The 24,787-nt window shown below is 42.4% G+C and overlaps 1 long non-coding RNA gene across 1 annotated transcript in view; it reads right to left on the reverse strand.

Moving 5' to 3' along the window:
* LOC142674968 (uncharacterized) overlaps positions 1 to 21,010 on the reverse strand; it is a 37,057-nt gene extending 16,047 nt beyond the window's left edge. The window contains exons 1-2 of the long non-coding RNA XR_012852023.1: positions 20,801 to 21,010; positions 1,750 to 1,867 (exon numbers count right to left, since the gene is read on the reverse strand). This is a non-coding gene — a long non-coding RNA (uncharacterized LOC142674968). The remainder of the gene's footprint in view (positions 1 to 1,749; positions 1,868 to 20,800) is intronic.
* Between the last annotated feature and the right edge of the window lie 3,777 nt (positions 21,011 to 24,787).

Consider the following 24,787-nt stretch of genomic DNA (forward strand, 5'->3'; position numbering starts at 1 on the left):
ACGGACCAAAACGGCCGTTTTTATCACCCGACACTCGGACCCTGTCGCGTGAATAGAGCCTTAGAATGGCCTAGTGAAAGCCCAGACCTCAATCCTATTGTGAATGTGTGGCTGAAGTAGTTGGTGAAATTTTGCCTAGAAGAATGGGCAAAAGTCCCGGTGTCTAGACGTGCTAAGCTAATAGAGACATAATCCAAGTGACTTGCATCTGTATTTGCAGCAAAATGTGGCTCCACTAAGTGTTGACTTTCATTGGATGAATACTTATGCACTTAAAAGTTCTCTATTTTTTGTCTTAATTATTGTGTCACAGTAAAAAATATTTTGCACAGTGGTAGGCATGTTGTGTAAGCCAAATGTTAAAAACCCCCCAGAAATCCCTTTTAATTCAAGGTTGTAATGAAACAAAACCAAAAAAACACCAAAAGGGTGAATACTTTCGCAGGGCACGATCAATAAAACTATATAGAAAGGCATTGGTGTGTTTATCAGTATTGACAAGTAAAGTTAACACCAATGTTCAGACAACAGTCACATTTTGGTCTTAAGGCCCTATTACACCGGCCAATATTGGCAGGTGCAACGAGCGCCGATCAACGAGACAGCTCGTTGATCGGCGCTTGTTTGCTCCTGTCGTAAGATGCTACATATGGGGATGAGCGCTCGTTACTACGATCGCTCATCCTCATACATTATTATCATGTCGGCAGCGCGTCTCCCTGTTTAAAATGATAATATTTCAGTTTTTAAAACTATACGATCAGTAGATGAACGAGTGTTTGAGCTATAAACGCTTGTCTGCCCGATATTTGCCCAGTGTAAAAGGGCCTTTACTTTGAGAATACATAACTTACTGATAAAAGACAATGACTCTGAATTCACATGTAGTGGAAATGCTGCAGATTTTCTGTGCGGTTTGGTGCATGGAAAATCTGCAATAGATAACAGATTACAGTACCAGCCATGTGGATGAAATTTTAACAAGTATCATCTACATGCTGGGCTATTATTCTGTCGGAAATTGAATTGGTGCGGATTTTAAAATCTGCAGCATGTTAATATCAGAAGCGGAATGAGCACGGATTTGTTGTGGATTTTCCCAATTGAATTCAATGGGGAAAAATAAATCCACAATTAAATCCTATTGTGGATTTTTGTGTGGAGAAACAATATTCACTGAATCCTATTAGGCAAAGTTAACCAAAAATCTTGGTTACGTACTGTAGCTAAGAAGTCGCTACAACGAAAACCCATGCCACCACTATATACACCGTTATTATAATCTATCGTATGATCCACGGCTCTTTGTATCTCATTCCACTTTTTAAGTTACATACTGTTAGGGTATGTGCACACGATGAGAGGCTTTTACGGCTGAAATGACAGGAGAAAACAGCTGCCTCGTTTCAGCCGTAAAAGCTCCTCCTCGTATTATGCGAGGCATCTGTGACGCTCGTAAATCTTGAGCTGCTCTTCATTGACTTCAATGAAGAACGGCTCAAATTACGTTGCAAAGAAGTGCCCTGCACTTCTTTGCCAAGGCAGTCAATTTACGCGTCGTCGTTTGACAGCTGTCAAACGACGACGCGTAAATTACAGGTTGTCTGCACAATACGTCGGCAAACCCATTCAAATGAATGGGCAGATGTTTGCAAACGTATTGCAGCCCTATTTTCAGGCGTAAAACGAGGCATAATACGCCTCGTTTACGTCTGAAAATAGGTTGTGTGAACCCAGCCTTAAACTTACTTAGACTTCCAGGAACTTGGCATATCACCTCTTCAGGAAAGGAACAATAGTCATGTGGATCCTGGTTGAGCTGAGGAGACAATGTAATGGTTTGTGGAATGATTGTTTTTATCTTCTCCTGCAATAATAAGACATAAATATTAACATACATACATACATACATTGCATACATAACATACATTGCAAGAAGGACTTTTTCTGTAATAAGATATTTTACCAAGTTTCTTATCTTCGCTTGTACTATCGATTTATGCAAAATCTGTGAAAATGACAGTGACCATAAAAATAACAGACAACATACTAAGTACTAGTATTAGGGCTAGCTCTAGGTTTACGTGAGCCCTTGGGCGATAAAGTCACAGTCGGCCCCCTTAGGCTGAGTCCACATGCAGGGGAAAAATTCACAGCAATCCGCAGTGAATCTACAACGATTCTGCAGCAAAATCTGCACGTATTATGTGCAGATTTTGCCATGGATTGTGCTGTGGATTTGCAGCGGATTTCACCCATTACATTAAATGGGCGAAATATGCGGCACTACATTTAGCAGCAATGTTTAAACAGGTACACTGAACATAGTGCTCTAACATGGTATGAACAGAGCATATTTGTAACCAAGAGCTGAATTTTCATATTTGGCCTGTAGTTTAAAGGGCTGTCCAGTTTAGAAAACCCATTTTCATACACCCTATTAGAAAATTCTGAGTTAATACAGGCGGTCCCCTGTTCAAGATCCTCATTTTTTAGGCGGAGTGTGAGAGCCGTTACAAAGAACGTTTCTCTTAGAGAGTATATACAAGGTTAAACAAAGAGGCGAAAGTCAAATCTGTTTTTTCAGTTCTAAAGGTCGTACTAACTCATTCACGGGTAGTCTAGTGAATTTGGCACTTGCGTAGCTTGTTTATTAAATTTGCCTTGCATCTACCAATTCTATACAGTTCTATTCTCTGACCGTACCAATTTTGTGTCTTATCTAAGATCCTGTTTGATCACACACAACTCTTTGCGCACCAATTTTCAACCTATGAATCTTTTTTTTACATCAGTCTTCTCTCCTCCCCTTGGTGGAAGTTTGACCTGCTCTATTATCTGATAGCGAAAATAAGGTAATAAAGTAGATCACAAAATTGCTATAATTTTTTCATATTGTTTTTCCATTGTCACATTTCAAAAGGAATAACTTTTTTAATTTTTCCGCTGATCGAGCTGTATGAGGACTTACTTTTTGCAGAACAAGTTTTATTTTTCACATATAATACATACAGTGGAGGAAATAAGTATTTGATCCCTTGCTGATTTTGTAAGTTTGCCCACTGTCAAAGTCATGAACAGTCTAGAATTTTTAGGCTAGGTTAATTTTACCAGTGAGAGATAGATTATATTAAAAAAAAATAAGAAAATCACATAGTCAAAATGATATATATTTATTTGCATTGTGCACAGAGAAATAAGTATTTGATCCCCTACCAACCATTAAGAGTTCAGCCTCCTCCAGACCAGTTACACGCTCCAAATCAACTTGGTGCCTGCATTAAAGACAGCTGTCTTAAATGGTCACCTGTATAAAAGACTCCTGTCCACAGACTCCATTAATCAGTCTGACTCTAACATCTACAACATGGGCAAGACCAAAGAGCTTTCTAAGGATGTCAGGGACAAGATCATAGACCTGCACAAGGCTGGAATGGGCTACAAAACCATAAGTAAGACGCTGGGTGAGAAGGAGACAACTGTTGGTGCAATAGTAAGAAAATGGAAGACATACAAAATGACTGTCAATCGACATCGATATGGGTCTCCATGCAAAATCTCACCTCATGGGGTATCCTTGATCCTGAGGAAGGTGAGAGCTCAGCAGAAAACTATACGGGGGGAACTTGTTAATGATCTCAAGGCAGCTGGGACCACAGTCACCAAGAAAACCATTGGTAACACATTACGCCGTAATGGATTAAAATCCTGCAGTGCCCGCAAGGTCCCCCTGCTCAAGAAGGCACATGTACAGGCCCGTCTGAAGTTTGCAAATGAACATCTGGATGATTCTGAGAGTGATTGGGAGAAGGTGCTGTGGTCAGATGAGACTAAAATTGAGCTCTTTGGCATTAACTCAACTCGCCATTTTTGGAGGAAGAGAAATTCTGCCTATGACCCAAAGAACACCGTACCCACTGTCAAGCATGGAGGTGGAAACATTATGTTTTGGGGGTGTTTCTCTGCTAAGGGCACAGGGCTACTTCACCGCATCAATGGGAGAATGGATGGAGCCATGTACTGTCAAATCCTGAGTGACAACCTCCTTCCCTCCACCAGGACATTAAAAATGGCTCGTGGCTGGGTCTTCCAGCACGACAATTACCCAAAACATACAGCCAAGGCAACAAAGGAGTGGCTCAAAAAGAAGCACATTAAGGTCATGGAGTGGCCTAGCCAGTCTCCAGACCTTAATCCCATCGAAAACTTATGGAGGGAGCTGAAGATCCGAGTTGCCAAGCGACAGCCTCGAAATCGTAATGATTTACAGATGATCTGCAAAGAGGAGTGGGCCAAAATTCCATCTAACATGTGTGCAAACCTCATCATCAACTACTAAAAATGTCTGACTGCTGTGCGTGCCAACAAGGGTTTTGCCACCAAGTATTAAGTCTTGTTTGCCAAAGGGATCAAATACTTATTTCTCTGTGCACAATGCAAATAAATATATATAATTTTGACAATGTGATTTTTTTTGGATTTTTTTTTTATATAATCTATCTCTCACTGGTAAAATTAACCTATCCTAAAAATTCTAGACTGTTCATGTCTTTGACAGTGGGCAAACTTACAAAATCAGCAAGGGATCAAATACTTATTTCCTCCACTGTACGTATTATTTATTGATTTTGGGGAAAATGCAAAAAAAAACAAAAATTTAATTTCTGCAATTGTGTTTCAAGTTTGTTCCCCCAGTTTTATACCATGCAGCAAAAAAAAACAAAAAACAACTATTTATTTTATTCTAAAGGTCGGTATGAATACAGTGATACCGATAATGTATATTTTTTTAGGTTTTGTTTTGCCGCATTGATTTTATGCTAACAGAATTAGCATAATAAGCAATATTGTCAGCAGAGTACCCCTTATAAACAGTGCTAGCATAGTGCTTCCCCTAACATAGTCATTGTGGGGAACATACCCAATGTAGGAGACTTGCCAGGAGAGTAGGTAAGTATTATAAGAACAGATGAAGACAAAAGTGTTAATAATGCCTATAGAATTTTTTCTTTTTCTCCTAAAAAAAGAAAGCTGGAATTCAATTGGTTTTCTATGGTCACGCTGCCCTATTTTCTTCATCGGTTTTTATACATGATGCAAGGACCAGGAGGTCAAACTCTTTTGGTACCCAAGACAAATATAGCAAAAAGCATCCCAATCCATATAATACTACAGCCACATTAGTGTCAGTACAAATGTACCCAAATATATAAATAGTGCTATGATAGTACCAGCTTTACCAGTTTCCATATTATAGTGAAATATCAGTGATTGTTCAAAACAAAAGTGTCAGTGTTGCCTAGAGTCTAGGGTTTCAACTTGTATAACATATACTTCAAAGGGGTAGATGACTTTTCTCTAGGAGGTACTTACACCATACCTCCCAACTATCTTGTTTTTCACAGGATTGCAAAATTGTGGAATAGGGTAAGGTTTATGCAGAAACTGTATGTCCCATAAGGAGTGTTTCTGGGAGGATTTGTGGACATTTCTGTGCGGATGGCGGGACTTTAGAATGTTCCCAAAATGAGAATTCAATTGTTGGTAGGTAGCTAGGGGGGCTGACAGGACATGTGCTGCGGACTCAGTTAGGATTTAGGGGCACTCACTGTCAGTTTAAGGGCGGATTTACACGAGCGTGTGCGTTTTTGCGCAAAAGGCACTTAACAGCTCCGTGAGTCATCACATAGGATGTGCGGCTGCGTGATTTTCGCGCAGCCGCCATCATTATGACACTCTGTTTGGATGTTTGTACACAGAAAAGCACGTGGTGCTTTTCTGTTTGCAAACATACTTTTGACTGCTGTTGCGCGAATCACGCGCGTCCCACGGAAGTGCTTCCGTGTGGTGCGCGTGATGCGCGAAAAACAAAGAAATATAGGACCTGTCGTGAGTTTTACGCAGTGGACTCACGCTGCGCAAAAATCACTGACAGTCTGCACTGCCCCATAGACTAGCATAGGTCCGTGCGACGCACGTGAAAAACACGCGCGTTGCATGGACGTATTACACGTTCGTGTAAATCCGCCCTTAGTCTTGATATCCGCTAAATAGGCAGCCGCCCAGCTCCCTTATAGGTGAGGTTCATAATCACTAGCCTAGAGTACTCATATTCTAATTCTAATTTTTCCAGACCAGGACTGAAAGTGAAAGGCGTGATCTGTTGGTTGCTATGGTCATATTAAAAAACTCCTTACATTTTTAACTTGGTAAAGGAACACTAAACATACAAAATGGAGCAGATCAGTAGGAAATTAACCCCTGTGTTCTCTGCAGGATTTCTACAAGACTGTTTTGAAAATATGCAGAAAATAATGCAGACTGGCACAGTATGTGACAAAGTTAATCTCCGGTTTACTTTCACCATTAAAGGGTAACTAAACGTTCAACAAACTTTTGACATGTCACTCACTATAACATGTCAAAAGTTTTGATTGGTGGGGGTCCATTTGCTAAAATGAAGCGGCAGAAGCGCTCGTGTGAGCGCGGAGCTGCTTAGTTTCTGGTCGGCTTTTTCCAGAAATCAATGTATCCAAGTACTGGCTCAATAGAAAGTCTATGAGCCCGTACACCGCTACATCGGCTTTCCGTAAAAACCCAAACAGAAACAAAGCGGCTCAGAGCTCACACGAGTGCTTCAGCTGCTTCATTTTAGCGATTGGTGGGGGTCACAGTGCTCGGACCCAGACCAATCAAAACTTTTGACACTATTTATCACTATGAAGTTTGTTGAACGTTTAGTTACCATTTAATTTCTAGGTTTAGTGTTTAATTATTAATTCATTCTGGAAATACCATAAATGTCTGATAGATATGAGTCCCAGTTCTGGCACCTGCACTCCTCTCTAGAATGTGGATCACTCGACCCCCAACCCACCAGTTGCCATATCCAGGCGGAGAATAGATGGAGAGGTCTTCATGCATGTGTGGCATCCTCCATTCATTTATATAGGAGTTATGTAAACAGTTTTAGATGAGAATACCCCTTTTTAGGACCACTTCCGTAAATTTACGGTAGGCAGTCCTGGTCTTTAAACCCGCACCATTACAAATTTATAGAGCGAGTTTAAGCGGGCTAACCAATGCACACACTAAGGATAGGCCATCAATATCATGGTCCTGGAGAACAACTCTAAAGGGATATTTCCATCTAAAACATTTTGGCAAATCCACAGAATATGCCATCAAAGTCCGACAGATGCGTGTCCCACCTCTAGCCATCGAGTTATTTGGTTGCAGGGAGCTACGCTTTGTCCTAGAACTCTGGAGCTATGGAATCAGCGTAGCTCGCCTTGCTATGCTGTTTCTGTAACTCCCATTAACTTCTACTGGAGTTACGCAAACCAAGTAGCTCAGAAAGCTTTGCTGGTGCCATACATCTAACTCAGTGGCTGAAGTCCAGCAATAGAGGGAGAAGGCAGGATGGAGGTCAGGGGGCCTGTGGATATGCCATAAATGTCTGAGATAGGAATGTCCCTTTAAGTTTTTATATATGAGACCCAGTCATTCTAGAAATTTTGATTGTACAATTATCTTTAAAGATCATACTATAAAAATATACATGGTTACAAATACTACGTAAACACCATAAGCCACTGCTTTGAGTCAATGCCTCTGCTTTCTTTAGAAGGTAGTAACCCCCTGAAACCTCTGAAAACTTATTTCACCAAAGAGTCTAATTGCAAATGGAATATAACATAAGGAGATTCAGTATACTTGTCTCCATTTTAGAAAGGATTTAAAGGTCACTGACTGAACTACCACCATGCTAAGAGTCCAGTTCTATAATGGGTCCTTATCCATGCATTAGGCATGTAAGATATTCACCCATACGCTATGTACCCTTTCTGTTCACACATTCCATATCATGAAATATTTCCCCTTAACGCTTAAATGAGATGTCCTTTCAATTTCACTTTTAGCATTACAAGTCTCGGTTTATTTCTCTAAATATAGCGGATATTCTCATGAAAACTTGAAGCGATTTAAGAAAAACACACATAATTTTTAAACGTTCAGAATAATTGTCTGCGTCCTCTATAATCCATCACCATCAAAACTAAAGTTGTGACAGAATTATATGCTTCAATTAAAGTACAGTTTTAGTATTAACATTGAAGGAATATGTTATATAAACTCACAATTTGTGTACAATGTCCTTGTTTTATAAGAATGTAACCCTGTTGTGCTATGGAATGTGGAAAATGTTTGCATTCACCAATTTCCACAAATAAAACTTATTGTACAACAAACATGAAACATGAATAGAGATATAGATTGACATTTTCTAAGTTATTAAAAATGTGTTCCATAAAGGAGATGTCTTCTTTAGAAAACCTATTATCAAATACCCTAGTAGACAATTCTGGGTTAATTGAGAGGGGTCCTCCCTTCAGGACTCTTGTTTATTAACCAGTGGAGTGGAGAGTGACTGCAATAAATGTCTTCCACTTAAAGTGTCCTATTACACGGCACAATTTGGGCTGTAAAAACGAGCTCTGATCGACAAGACAGCTCGTTGATCGGCGATTGTTTGCTCTTTTCACAAGGAGCAATGATTGCTTATATATGGGGATGAGCGATCATTACTACAATCATTTGTCCCCATACATTTCGATTACACAGGGAGATGTGCTGCCGACTACTGACCATTTTATTGGCCACGTAAACAAGCAGATTAGCCGAGGAGCAAGTGGCCAGGCTATTAACTACAATGGGCACCATGTAATGCTTAATTTCCCCTGTGGTGGCGCTGAACACATGCTGCTTGACTCCCCCCACAGATTACAGCTAATTGCTGGTGGTCCTCGGAGGCCACGGCAGGACACTCTATGATCCGCTTATCATTGGTGGACACTGCTAACAAAAAGTAATTGCTCAAAGCGAAGTAATGTTTCAAACACTCTGTAAAAAAGCAGAACATTCCTGTCCACTCATAAATTAGTGTTTTATTTAAGTGGTGAAGTTCTTGATTTTAGTAAGAAAATGAATGTGGAAAGCATTTTAGTAAATAAAAACTGTCTATTACAAAATGAATGTCTCCTGCTCTCACAATGTCAGTGGCATACATAGAAGAGAGGGGCTCGCACAGCAAATATAAAAAAAGAGCCCCCCATTATGGTGTTAGGATTCACCACCAAGGACAGAAGGGACTAGTGTTTGTTTTACCCTCCACATCCCATTACTTGCTAACAATAAGATTCTTCTGGAGGGGGAGTCTTGCACAGGTTCTCGCTATCCAGTAGCAAAGGAGATGGGACCAGCCTCCCCCAGCGCCCTATAATAATTGCATGGTCTGCCTCACTAATACGTACGCCCTTGATTGATGTGCAGAACACACCTGTCAATCAGTCACCAACACTATGTCTAAGGGTGGCCATAAGATAGAGCATCTGTTAACAGGGTAAGAGCTACATTATATTTTCTTCACTCACTACTTATATACATGTGATGTTTCCCAGTGGTGTAAACGCCAATAGATGAATATTTATTTGTACTCCACTCAACGCTCTGTGGCAAAAGTTCTCATATCGATGGAGTGCTGTCCATGGTCTGTTATAATTACACTGGCTCAATAAAACTTTACCAGAGGACATTTTGTGCATATAGGCTCCTGAGATTAATCTGGTATTGCTATTATTAGAATATTATTACAAATATTGTGATCCAGCAACTACCAACAGGGCTTAGAAAGGAATAAAAAAAATAAAAAAACAGGAACTCTGTGAAGAATATAGGAAAGGTTATCTGGTCCGAAGTATATAACCAGAAAAAAATACCTGAGTGAGAGAGAAGACTTTAGCAGAGAAAAAAAGAAAGTAGTAAAAGAAGAAGCCAAAGAGAGAAGTAGCAAAAAATAGAAGTTGAGAAGGAAGCAGAGTGATGCTAATGGCCAGCAAAAGTAGGCAAAGTAATATACTGGAAGAAGAAAAGAAATAGAGAATGGCTTAAATATGCTTTACGTGGGATTGCCTTAATTTAATATGTACATTTGGATTCTTTATCTTTGCAGAAGTTGACCATGAACCAAGTAAAAGAGGTTGAGTAAAAGCCCTTTTACACTGGCTAATGATTGGGCAAATGAACGTTTATACTCGATCCTGATCATTTCCCTGTGTAAACAGGCCAACAAACAGCCGATGAACGAGCAAACGATCGTTTATCGGCTGATTGGATCTTCATCTGTTAAGTTGCTTTTACACAAGCCGATTCTGTCCCCTCGCCGCTCATGTGCACACAGTTATATGGCCTATGTTGACAACCAACAGTTTAGCAAATATTTTATCTGCTGGTGTTGTGACATAGATGGTGTGTTTTGCATCAAGGGGAGACCTCAAATGACGTGAAGAATAGATGATCTTATAGAGTCCTCTCACTGGTCTAGTCTATGCCAAACATGTTAGAAACCCAGTGTGTCCACCTCCTGTCTGTTGGCCTTACATGAAATGTATGGCGTCATCAGCTGCTGTTAAACCTACCATGGAGTGGAACCTTGTTAGTCCCACTTTGGGCTCCATGTTAATAGAATTGGTTGTAATTAGTTAAGAGAGGGGAGCGGCAACCTTTCTTATGGACTCATTAGACAGCACATCAGGGTAAAGGCTTGGCTTTTGCAGGCCCATTTGAAGCCTGAGCAGGGGAGAGCATCCAAATGGTGAATTTGTGGAGCTGTTTTCTCTGATAACCAGGAATAATTAGATAACAGGCATAATTAAAGGAGGGATTAAAAATAAGGTGGAAGAGGAAAGAAACCAGAAATACTGCAAAATTCTGAAAACCTTTGAGAATATCTTGAATTTTGTATGTGGTGATTATGATTTAAGACAAGTCTCGAAGTGATGCTGTGGTTGTGTGAGCTTTATGCTAGGAATCCAGCGACTTTAGGTTATTTCTAACAAGAAATTGAGTGGGGTCGTAGTCAGGCCTTGGATCTTGGAAGGTAGTCTGCCAAAAATATTTGTGTTGGATGGTGTGCACCTAACAGAAATAGGATTGGACATTTCCAATGTTGGATTGCAGGACAGAGTTTAAAAAAAGGCATTAGTGTTGCTGGTGTGTGTGTGTGTGTGTGTGTGTGTGTGTGTGTGTTGGGGGTGTGGGGGTGCAGCTGGCGTTAAATGTCTTGCAGTTGGCTCTTGGTATGTGGTTTGGTAGCTTAATAACGTTAGAAAGGATATATATTGTAATGAACAGGAGTCTGGCTGATAAGTCAAGTGGGGCATGAAGAGAATCTCATTTTGCAGTACAGGTTGAGTAGATATTTACATTGTTTGTCACTTGAGTGAATTGCCATAAATCCCATGAAAGATCATTCGTATTGTGAGAAATATTGTATGTTTACATTGCCAACCTGCTGAAAATAGAGAGTTTACTGCTAACAACCGAGAAAAATTCTTTAGAATGGACAATATATGTTCCAACCGAGAAGTTGTTTCTAGTACCATAGACATAGCTTTAAAGGGGTTGTCCGGTCCCTAAAAATTGATGGTCTATCCTCAGCAGCTGATCGGTCATGGTCCGACTCCCGAGACCCCCGCCGATCAGTTGTTTTGAAGGGGCCGCAGTGCACGTATGAGCGCTGCTTCCCCTTTTTTCTTATCTGCTCGTACTGTGAATCGTGGACACACATGTAGCGGCGGTTCACAGTACTAGAGCCTTCTGCCATTGAAGTGAATGTAAGTAATACTGTGAATCGCTGCTAAAAGCGTGTCGGCTATTCACAGTACGAGCAGATAAGGAATGAAGGGGAAGCAGGGCTTGTACGAGCACTGCGGCCCCTTCAAAACAGCTGATCGGCGGGGGTGCCAGTAGTCGGACCCCGAACCATCAGATATTGATGGCCTTTTCTGAGGATAGGCCATCAATTTTTAGGAACTGTACAACCCCTCTTATTATTATTAATCTTTACGTTTTTGGCCAGCTATAATACAAAGAGATTTGCAACATATCTTTACTAAGAAAACACATTGAAGACTGCCTTAATTTATCATATAAACTTAATATAAACCAACCAACAGAAAAAAACATTAGATGAATCATTCTGATATACATGCAGATTATAGCTTGAAAGTCTCACATAGTACATAAGTTATGACATTCTGTATTAAGGTAAACGAGCATAACTTGCAGTGAAATTGTTATAAATGTAATTGTTTTTATTATTCGTCATATTTCCTATTATTATGTATCTTATATGCTACCAAATCGTACAATCCAATTGAATACAATGCCTTGATCCCTGCCCCAGTGGAGCATTCAATTTATTTCTTCTAACCAACATACCTGATAGTCAGATGTGGTTTGGTCGGTGCCCAACATTGACATATCCACAATACAGGAAATGAAACTTATCAAAAAATGTTTCTTAAGTTTTCTTCCAATGTTAAATTTGGTAGTAAGAAAAAAATCACTGTAACTTCTTGGACGTCCGTTTTAAGTCTACAATGAATCTTCACTGCAGTGATCAGATATTAAAATCCTGTTCATACAAGGCTGTGTTATTCATGTACGGAGTTCACAAAATGAAAGTAAAGGTTCCCTTACTCTGATATACAGGACTGTTCAGAAGAAAGTGAAAGTGACATTGAATATGCTGAGGAAGGAAATAAGAAAATAGTTAAGGCTTCGTTCACATCTGCGAAGGGGTTTATTTATTATTTATTTATTTCAGTTACTTATATAGCACCAACATATTACGCAGTGCTGTACAGAGGTCCTCTTTTTTACTGTCCCCATTGGGGCTCACAATCTAAATTCCCTATTGGTATGTTTTTGGGGTGTGGGCGGAAACCAGCGTGGCAAGGCAATAGTGCTAACCACTGAGCCACCGTGCTGCAGTCCTTTTGGTCAGGGGAAACCATGAATGGAAACCAAACGGAAACCAGAGGTTTCCGTTTGCATTACCATTGATTTCAATGGTAATGCTTCTGTTGCTAATTCCGTTTATCTCTTCCGTACTCTACTGCGCTATTGATTCCGCTCAAAAAAACAGAAACCTTACAGAACGGACACAAACGGAAACAATTAGCAATGGAAGCATTACCATTGAAATCAATGGTAATGCAAACGGAAAGCTATGGTTTCCGTTTGATTTCCATTCATGGGTTCGCCTGACGGAAAGGTCTGACGGAACCCATGAACAGAACCCGACGCAGATGTGAACGAAGCCTAATACATTAACATAAAAATGATGATCATGTCCAGATAGATATGGGATCGATAGATAAAGAGGGAGATAGATAGACAGACAGACAGATAGATAGATAGATAGATAGATAGATAGATAGATAGATAGATAGATAGATAGATAGATAGATAGATAGATAGATAGATAGATAGATGATAGATAGATAGGCGAGGTGAGCCTGCTGCCTCAGGGAGCGCCACTTAGTTAGAAGGGGGGGGGGCGAATTTTGTGTTTTAATCTCAGTCAGCCAGGAGCCATGGAAGGGACGGACTGAGATGGGCTGGGCTAGGGGTGGAGCACAGGGGGCTGGAGCGCAGGGGGGTGCAGCGTAACTTAATTAGCAGATGTGCGCACGTCTGCTGGAGAACACTCCTCCTCTTTGACACTGCACGAAGCATGCACTGCCAGAGAGGTGGAGCAGAGTGGTGATCTGTAAGGTGAGCAATGTTAAGACTAGAGCGGCAGACCGCTGCTTGCTGTGTTCAGACTCAGCCTCTTGCTTCCACTCTTTAAAAGTGACCAGGCCGACGCTAGGGGCAAGGGGGGTTACTGAGCATCTTGCTGACAGCAAAGGGCACTGAGGGGGGAAAAAATCCCCCATAGAGCCGTCAGTAGTTGCTATACTGAAGGGGCGGGGGGGGGGGGTCTGAGCATCTGACTGACTGCAGAGAGCTCTGTGGGGGGATAATTGAGCGCAGAATTATCCTTCCCCATAGAGCACTCAGCAGTCAATAAGTTGCTCAGCCCCCCCCCCCCCGCAGTATAATCCCCACTCTAAAGCCCTCAATAGTTATTATTCTACAAGGGAGGGTGTCAGAGCATCTGACTGAATCACTAGTTTATTAATGCCCTATCTCCTAACTAATCTAATATGTGCTATGATGCCGATAACTACAGTATAAATTGTGTTTAAAACGTATATTATTTGCAAAGTTATGTGCTTTTTTTCAATTTTCGCCTCAGGCAGCAGAAAAGCTAGGATCGGACCTGATAGGCAGTGTATAATAAATCATTGATTGGTTTGTCTATAGATGCTACACTGTTTCACAGCTATAAGTGTATATCTTTATTTTTTTTTATTTTTATTATCTAAGGATAAACTATTTGAGGCAGATTTACTATTGTGTTTGGATCTAGAAGTGATAAAAAATGAGCAAAATTTGGATGCAAAATAGTCGCAGTTTGGCGCAATATTGATGTTTGCATCTCACTAGACATTTTTTAGTACTGAAAAGGGGCATACTTAGCAGCTAAAGAGTTGTGACTTGTCAGAAAAGCACGTGGCTTAAAATGCTGGTGCAAAATTAGCCAAATCTAAAGTGGTGTGAGGAACAAACAAGTGCCTAAGAGGTTATGCAAGATGTGCCAAAATTATCATTCAGGTTGTATAACTGTGATAAATATGGCACATTTTGTGCTTGTCTGGTCTAAGTTTAAGCTGTCTAGCTATAAGGACACTGTCACACGGCAGTCAGAAGCGGGCTGAGCCAGGGGGAAGGGAGGTGTGTGCCCCCGGGGCCGGTTGTCTAGTAGATGATTAGGGCCACGGGGAGTTAAGGGTAGCGCAGGGGAGCATTGGAGAGAATGCCTGTGATTCTCCTGCACAGAACATCTGACGTCCGGTGGCTGCATTATATGACGTCACATCTGATGTATAATGCAGCTACCCGTGGCCACACACTCTGTGCAGGAGAATCACAGCTCTTCTCTCCGACCAGGTTGTAATAACATATGGGGCCCTGCCGTTTGCTGCACTGCACGGCCCCATCACAAAGAAGCAGGGAGGATGGAGGAAGAAGAAAGAAGAAGAAAGGGCTGAAGAGAAGCAGTAACACACAGCTCTCCTACCCTCCTGCCTGCAACATGTAACAGCTGATGAAGATGAAACTGTAAATGTTATGTGTGGGGGAGGGGATTCTTTACAAATCGCTCTTGAGGGGGACGGGGGACTTAACTGTAAGGCTCTGTTCACACTGAGTTTTTTTTGCAGGCAGATTTTGACCTTCCTGAAAATTCTTGCCACGATTTTCACAGTGTTTTTCGACCGCAGCCATTGAGTGCTGCTGACAAAAAACGCAGTGCAAGACGCTTTCTCTGCCCCCATTGATTTCAGTGGGAGGTCAGAGGTGGAACCGCGGCAAGGAAGATCATAACGCTTTTTTTTGCCACGAGCGGCTAAAAACTGTCACAGAAAAATAACACCTCCGTCTCCCATTAAAGTCAATGGGAGGTGGTTTTGGACATTTTTGCTGCTGATTCTGATGCAGTTTCCGCATCAAAATCAGCGTAAAAAAAACTCTGTGTGAATTGTGCCAATATGTTTGGTGTGGGGTAGGGGATTATGTGTAAAACTTTTTGTGGGGGAGGGGGGATATGGCTATGAATGCTATGTGGGGGAGGGGGAGCTTGACTGTGAATGTTATGTGTGGGGTGAGGGGATTCTGTTTAAAGACTATGTACACCTTTGAAAACATTTATATACATATATATATACAGTATATATATATATATATATATATTTTTTTTTTTTTTTATTTATAAATATATATACACTACCGTTCACAAGATTAGGGTCACTTAGAAATTTCCTTATTTTTGAAAGAAAAGCACAGTTTTTTTCAATGAAGATAACATGAAATTAATCAGAAATACACTCTATACATTGTTAATGTGCTAAATGACTATTCTAGCTGCAAACGTCTGTTTTTTAATGCAATATCTACATAGGTGTATAGAGGCCCATTTCCAGCAACCATCACTCCAGTGTTCTAATAGTACATTCTGTTTGCTAACTGTGTTAGAAGGCTAATGGATGATTAGAAAACACTTGAAAACCCTTGTGCAGTTATGTTAGCACCGCTGTAAACCGTTTTGCTGTTTAGAGGAGCTATAAAACTGACCTTCCTTTGAGCTAGTTGAGAATCTGGAGCATTACATTTGTGGGTTTGATTAAACTCTCAAAATGGCTAGAAAAAGAGAGCTTTCATGTGAAACTCGACAGTCTATTCTTGTTCTTAGAAATTAAGGCTATTCCATGCGAGAAATTGCCAAGAAACTGAAGATTTCCTACAACGGTGTGTACTACTCCCTTCAGAGGACAGCACACACAGGCTCTAACCAGAGTAGAAAGAGAAGTGGGAGACCCCGCTGCACAACTGAGCAACAAGACAAGTACATTAGAGTCTCTAGTTTGAGAAATAGACGCCTCACAGGTCCTAAACTGGCAGCTTCATTAAATAGTACCCGCAAAACGCCAGTGTCAACGTCTACAGTGAAGAGGCGACTCCGGGATGCTGGCCTTCAGGGCAGAGTGGCAAAGAAAAAGCCATATCTGAGACTGGCTAATAAAAGGAAAAGATTAATATTGGCAAAAGCACACAGACATTGGACAGAGGAAGATTGAAAAAAAGTGTTATGGACAGACGAATCGAAGTTTGAGGTGTTTGGATCACACAGAAGAACATTTGTGAGACGCAGAACAACTGAAAAGATGCTGGAAGAGTGCCTGACGCCATCTTTCAAGCATGGTGGAGGTAATGTGATGGTCTGGGGTTGCTTTGGTGCTGGTAAAGTGGGAGATTTGTACAAAGTAAAAGGGATTTTGAATAAGGAAGGCTATCACTCCATTTTGCAACGCCATGCCATACCCTGTGGACAGCGCTTCATTGTAGCTAATTTCATCCTACAACAGGACAATGACACAAAGCACACCTCCAAATGATGCAAGAACTATTTAGGGAAGAAGCAGGCAGCTGGTATTCTATCTGTAATGCAGTGGCCAGCGCAGTCACCAGATCTCAACCCCATAGAGCTGTTGTGGGAGCATCTTGACCGTATGGTACGCAAGAAGTGCCCATCAAGGCAATCCAACTTGTGGGAGGGGCTTCTGGAAGCATGGGGTGAGATTTCTCCCGATTACCTCAGCAAATGAACAGCTAGAATGGCAAAGGTCTGCAATGCTGTAATTGCTGCAAATGGAGCATTCTTTGACGAAAGCAAAGTTTGAAGGAGAAAATTATTATTTCAAATAAAAATCATTATTTCTAACTTTGTCAATGTCTTGACTATATTTTCTAGTCATTTTGCAACTCATTTGATAAATATAAGTGTGAGTTTTCATGGAAAACACAAAATTGTCTGGGTGACCCCAAACTTTTGAACGGTAGTGTATACCAGATATGTATACAGAAATATCTTCATTTGATTACGACAGTGATACATTTCGCGTCCTAGTGTTAGGGGAAGAGGCAGACCCCAATACCCCAACACAAATTTTCTCAAAGAGTACGATCTAAAGGGGAAATTTGTGTGTTAAAGAGAGGACTCTCATTTGTCCCTACCCCGACTTTTGACTTGTTTTCATGGGTCAAAGACCTACAACTGTTTAGGCGGAAGCTAAAATTAAAAAAAAATAAATAAATTAATGACAGACGTAGGTGTCAGGAGTTGGGTTTAGAGGAGGCATATATGCCCCTTCTTAGGACTATGGGGGATTTACTCAAGTAAGGTGGTAGCCAACAGGAGAAGGTCCATTTACGGACTTGGCCTTGCCCTCAAATAAGAATCCACCTATGAGTGAAAATAGATTTACTGCCTGATTAGAACGATTAAAATACATTTTATTGATAGATACTAAAATAAGCTCTTGAAGCCCAATTACATATAACAACAGGCTCAGACAGGTGGTCAGCAGCAGAGAAGGTCTATTAGTAGTGGTAATATTATTCCACCATTAGTTTTCTTATCAATATTACCACTACTAATAGACCTTCTCTGCTGCTGACCACCTGTCTGAGCCTGTTGTTATATGTAATTGGGCTTCAAGAGCTTATTTTAGTATCTATCAATACAATGTATTTTTAGGGTATGTGCACACGATGAGAGGCTTTTACGTCTGAAAAGACAGACTGTTTTCAGGAGAAAACAGCTGCGTCGTTTCAGACGTAAATGCTGCTCCTCGTATTATGCGAGGCGTCTTTGACGCCTGTAATCTTGAGCTGCTCTTCATTGACTTCAATGAAGAACGGCTCAAATTACGTTGCAAAGAAGTGTCCTGCACTTCTTTGCCGAGGCAGTCAATTTACGCGTCGTCGCTTGACAGCTGTCAAACGACGACGCGTAAATGACAGGACGTCTGCACAGTACGTCGGCAAACCCATTCAAATGAATGGGCAGATGTTTGCCGACGTATTGTAGCCCTATTTTCAGACGTAAAACAAGGCATAATACGTCTCGTTTATGTCTGAAAATAGGTCGTGTGAACCCAGCCTAATCGTTCTAATCAGGCAGTAAATCTAGAAATTAACGGAACGTAAGATTCTTATCAATGTGCATAGTCTATGAGTGAAAATACACCAATTGATATGTTCTTGAAGGTGGTGACTGACCAGTTATCCCGTATTTCTCGTAAAGGGGGGTGTAGCAATATTACCCCTGATGAACTTGAGAGTTTACGACTCCTTGAAAACGATGAGTCTATTATTATCAAGTCATCCCACAAGGGGGGCAATGTGGTCGTCATGGATCGCCAGGCATTTCTATGTGCCTCGGGATCCTTGACAACCGCAATTGCTATGAAATTATCCCCTCTAACCCTACAAACGCCTAGAAGAAGGCACTTAAAAACATTCTCCTAACAGCATAGGCTGATCACCTGATCGCCGGTCACTGAGTATCACTATGTCTCCTCCTGAAATACATGCCATGTGAACCTGTCAACTGAAAAATCATTCACTTCACTTTCATCATTCTAAGGGTATGTTCACACGCAGTGTTTTCAGCCATTTTTCGGGCCATAAACGTCCTGAAAAAAGGCTGAAAAATTGGAAGCAGAACACCTACAAACATCTGGTCATTGTTTCCAATGGGAAATACGGCGTTCAGTTCCGACGGTGCATTTTTTTACGTGACCGTTTTCCAAAATTGGCACGTAAAAAGATGGCCGCCAAAAAGAAGTGCATGTCACTTCTTGGGAGGTTTTTGGAGCAGTTTTTCATTGACTCTATAGAAAAACAGCTACAAAAACGGCTGTAAAAAACGCTGCCAAAAATGCGAGTTTGATAAAAAAAATTGCTGAAAATCAGGAGCTGTTTTCCCTTTGTTTAGTAAGTGTGTGAACATACCCTTAGCCTTTTGGTGTGTCCTATAGCTTCTGCCAGCTGCCATTTATACAATCACTCCGAAAATGGCAGCCGGACACTGCTTAGCAATTTCAAGACACCTTTTCCTGGCTTGTAGGAGGGGTGCTGAGATTCCCTCCCACATTTATGGCAGCTGTGAGTCAGGTTGCTTTGCCTTGCTGTAATTCTGGGAAGTGCTCCCTCTGGTGGCCAACATAGGAAAACATGTAAAATTATTATTTCATTTTTAATACTTTCCACAATGTGGAAGGAAAAAAAATACAGCAAAAAAACGTTAAAAATATAATAGAAATAAGTAACTTACTTTAAAAAAAAAAGTTTAATTTGCGACACATTCCCTTTAAAGGCTATGTAAGCTTTAGAAGACATTTTTTTTTAACTAAAACAACAGTGTTTAATGCAACTTTGTAATTGGTTTTTATTAAAAAATAATATAGTTGTTGAGATACAGCTTCTGACATCAGGTTCGGCCATTTTGGCTTCCTTTGATGTATGGTTGTACACATCAATTGTACAAGATAGAGGTTTGGAAGCAGTGCAGTGTGTGCTCACCGGCTCGGATATGTCTCCTTGGTGTACACGATTTGTCCTTGAGCTGCTGTACTGAATACACATAATTGTTTTATGTTTGGAGATGATTTTTACCGACAGCGCAGAGGGACAAGCTCAGTGGAGGAACTATTATTGTTCCAGGAGGAACCTAATAATATATATATAGAGTTAAAATTCACACTTACCCACTCAGATAGGGAAATTCAAGAGACACTATGGTCTCCAAGAATGGTGACTATTTAGTATCAGATATTTCTAAAAAATACAACAGATAGGAACAACATGTTGAATTACCAGAGCCATAATCCCAAGAATATGGTTAATTCACTACCGTTAAGCCAGTTACTAAGGCCCCATGCACACGACCGTGCCCGCAATCACGGCACGTGATTGCGGGCACGGCCGGCCGCTGACTGACAGCCGCATTTTCGGGCCGTGCTCCCATACAAAGTATGGGAGCACGGCCCGCAAAATGCGAAAAAACGGACATGTTCCATAATTCCCGGAACATTTCCACGGCACTTACACCCTTCCGTAGTGCTACGGAAAGGTGTCAGTGTTCAGTGAAAGTGAATGGCTCCGTTTTTGCGGACCGCAATTGTGGTCCGCAAAAACGGAGGTTTTTTACGGTCGTGTGCATTGGGCCTGAGTTAGGAGGATTGTGAGGAGTGAGGACAATGTAAATAATCGGCTAGAAGAAATGTGCCAAAGATTTATATCTAGAGGGTATCCATTAAATGTGGTTCAACAACAGAAAGGGAAGGCCGTATGGTGGACAAAGAGTCACTCTTGGGTAGAAAGTGTAGAACGGACAACTTGCAATGAATCCCATTTGTGTCCATCTACCGCCCTCTTAGTAATGGGATTGGGGACAACCTGAGACAAAACAGGTCAATATTGGAAAGGGTTTGCTTAGGAATACCTGAATTTAAATCGCCTCCTCTGTTACCATACAGACGGAGTCCTAATTTAAGAGATCGGCTTGTCTGATCAGACGTTGTAACAAATAAATGTCCCCAACAGACGTATTTGAGCATGGCCGGCCTTAGCTATGTGCGACACGTGCGGTCGCACAGGGCGCCGGCCGCCATGCTGCAAGGGGGGCGCCAGTGGGTACGAGCAGAAGAGAGGAGAAATGTTCCTCCCTCTGCACTGCTGCGTGAAGTGAGCGCTGATTGGAGGAGCAGCAGGTGCCTCTGTCTGCTCCACCAATCGGCACAGCCTGTACTGCAGTGTCACACACACTCAGAGCCTCAAGCAGCTCCTTCCTGCTGTGCTGCTGCCCCAGTGAAGACTCCTCCACGGAGCTCCAGAGTCAGGTAAGTGCAGCAGCTTTAGATTAATCTATGTCTATTTATGTGCAGTGGGAGAGAGGGGGCTTTATTTGATGTGTAACAGGATGTTTTGTTTTTTTTAAAAGATCGATTTTGTGGGGGAGGGGAGGCTAGGTTAGAGGTACTTTGTGTGTGTGTGTGTGTTTTTTTACAGATCGATTTTGTGGGGGAGGGGAGGCTAGGTTAGAGGTACTTTGAGTGTGTATTTTTTACAGATCGATTTTGTGGGGGAGGGGACATTGCCCTAAATGCTATAGGAGTGGGGGGATTCTTTATACATGTATTTTGTGGGGAGGGGGACTTCTGTATAGTTTATTTTGTGGTGTAGGAGCTTATTATGAATCATGGGGGAGGGGAACTTAGCGTTATGTATGGGGAGAAAGGATTCTTTAGGGTACGGCCACACGGAGCGGCCCTCACACTGTCGCAACGCGGCCAACAACCGCGCTTGGCACTATGTAGGAGCGGCTGTCCAATACCTCGTTAAGGGGTATTCCGGTTACACGCGCACTGCCGCTCCATTCATTCTCTATGGGAGCGCCGGAGATAGCCGAGTGCAGTGTTCTGCTTTTTCCGCCGCTCCCATAGAGAATGAATAGGGGGTAAGTTGTTGTAATTTGCAAAATCGTGCGGCCATAAAGGGTGTATTAATTCATGGCCGCACGTTAACGCTGGTAAACCGTCCCTTTATCTGCAAAATCGTGCGGCCATGAATTAATACACCCTTTATGGCCGCACGATTTTGCAAATTACAACAACTTACCCCCTATTCATTCTCTATGGGAGCGGCAGAAAAAGCAGAACACTGCACTCGGCTATCTCCGGCGCTCCCATAGAGAATGAATGGAGCGGCAGTGCGCGTGTAACCGGAATACGTGCGGCCACTAACAGGCTGTTTGACAGCCGCACTGAACATGGTGGCGGCGTGGTTGTTAGCTGCGTTGCGACCGTGTCAGGGCTGCTCCGTGTGGCCTTACCCTTAGGCTGGATTCACACGAGCGCGTGCCTTTTGCGCACGCAAAAAACACGGCGTTTTGCCTGCGCAAAATGCATTTGACAGCTCCGTGCGGCAGCAGCATATGATGCGCGGCTGTGTGCTTTTCGCGCAGCCGCCATCATTATGACACTCCATTTGGATGTTTGTAAACAAAAAAGCAGGTGGTGCTTTTCTGTTTTCATTCATCCTTTTGACAGTTGTTGCGCGAATCACGCTGTTCGCATGGAAGTGCTTCCGTGTGCCATGCGTGGTTTTCACGCACCCATTGACTTCAATGGGTGCGTGATGCGCAAAAAACGCTCAAAGAACGGACATGTCATGACTTTTATGCAGCGGACTCACGCAGCATAAAAATCACGCACATGTCTGCACGGCCCCATAGACTAATATAGGTCCGTGCCACGCGTGTGAAAATCACGCGCGTTGCACGGACGTATATCCCGTTCGTCTGAATAAGCCCTTAGAGATAATATTTGTGGGGAGAGCAACTTGATTATAAGGGTAGGAACACACAGGGTGGATACGTAAAACGACACAGTGTATACGTCCTGAGAACCGCAGGGAATTTCACCTGAAAAACAGCACCAAATTTTGGTGCAGTTTTTTTGGCAGAAAGACTTCAGAAATAAATTTAAAAAAAACTTCTTTCACTTATTATTATGGGGCACGAGGTGTGATGATTTTAACCTCCATGTGCCTCACATTAATAGTAATTAACCCCATCATGTACCTCACACATTAACCCATTATGACTGAGAAACATGATGGGGTTAATTACTATTAATGTGAGGCAAATGGAGGTTAAATTCATCATCACACCTCGCGCCTCACATCAGAAAATGGAAGAACTTTTTTTTATTACTGTTGGCAAAATATCGTTTTGGTATCGAAATTGCAATACTACACGAAGTATCGGTATTGAAGTCCAAATTCAGGTGTCGTGACATCCCTACTACCTACAAAGGGGCTATGTGGCATGACCTACAAGGGGGCTGTGTGGCATGACCTACAAGGGGACTGTGTGGCATGACCTACAAGGGGGCTGTGTGGCACGAAACTACAAGGGGGCTGTGTGGCACGAAACTACAAGGGGGCTGTGTGGCACGAACCACAAGGGGGCTGTGTGGCACTACCTACAAGGGGGCTGTGTGGCACTACCTACAAGGGGGCTGTGTGGCACTACCTACAAGGGGGCTGTGTGGCACTACCTACAAAGGGGCTGTGTGGCACTACCTACAAGAGGGCTGTGTGGCACTACCTACAAGGGGGCTGTGTGGCACTACCTACAAGGGGGCTGTGTGGCACTACCTACAAGAGGGCTGTGTGGCACTACCTACAAGGGGGCTGTGTGGCACTACCTACAAGGGGGCTGTGTGGCACGACCTACAAGGGGGCTGTGTGGCACTACCTACAAGAGGGCTGTGTGGCACTACCTACAAGAGGGCTGTGTGGCACGAACTACAAAAGGGCTGTGTGGCACTACCTACAAGAGGGCTGTGTGGCACTACCTACAAGGGGGCTGTGTGGCACGACCTACAAGGGGCTGTGTGGTACTATACAGGGGGCATCTGTGAGTGGGGGGCTGATGGTCATTTTACTGTGAGTGGACGGGCTGATGGTCATTTTACTGTGAGTGGGGGGCTGATGGTAGTTTTACTGTGAGTGGGGGGCTGATGGTCGTTTTACTGTGAGTGGGGGGCTGATGGTCGTTTTACTGTGAGTGGGGGGCTGATGGTCATTTTACTGTGAGTGGGGGGCTGATGGTCATTTTACTGTGAGTGGGGGGCTGATGGTCGTTTTACTGTGAGTGGGGGCTGATGGTAGTTTTACTGTGAGTGGACGGGCTGATGGTAGTTTTACTGTGAGTGGGGGGCTGATGCTCATTTTAGGGTATGTTCACACGGCAGCGTCCATTACGGCTGAAATTACGGAGCTGTTTTCAGGAGAAAACGGCTCCGGAATTTCAGACGTAATGGCATGTGCAGGCGCTATTCGCTGCGTCCATTACGGATGTAATTGGAGCTGTTTTTCTATGGAGTCAAGGGAAAATTACGTCTCAAGAAGTGACAGGCTTTTCTTTGACGCGGGCGTCTCTTTTACGCGCCGTCTTTTGACAGCGGCGCGTAAAAAAAATGACCGTCGGCACAGAATATCGTAAGACGCATTCAAATGAATGGGCAGATCTTTGCCGACGCTTAAACACCCGAATTACGTCCGTAAATAGTGTGTGTGAACCCAGCCTTACTGTGAGTGGGGGGCTGATGGTCATTTTACTGTGAGTGGGGGGGGGGGGGGGCTGATGGTCTTCAAGTGGTTTCCACCTCTGACCTCCAATTGAAATTAATAGTAGGAAGAAAATAGCTTTGGCGCTCTTTTGGAGCTTTTTTTGCTGCGTCTTTTGCATTCGCTTCAACGGCTTAAAAAAAACCGCTAAAAGAACCCCATCAAATAACGCTGTCAATTCAAAAGCAGATTTTTTCTGCCTTACAAAAAAACGCTGTGTGAACATACCCTAAGAATGTAGTGCTTATTTTTAGCTATTTTCTGTCTTTCTCTAAACAATTTTTGGTAGGGGGGC

This window comes from Rhinoderma darwinii (assembly GCF_050947455.1).
Source record: "Rhinoderma darwinii isolate aRhiDar2 chromosome 2 unlocalized genomic scaffold, aRhiDar2.hap1 SUPER_2_unloc_22, whole genome shotgun sequence".
Classification (NCBI taxonomy): domain Eukaryota; kingdom Metazoa; phylum Chordata; class Amphibia; order Anura; family Rhinodermatidae; genus Rhinoderma; species Rhinoderma darwinii.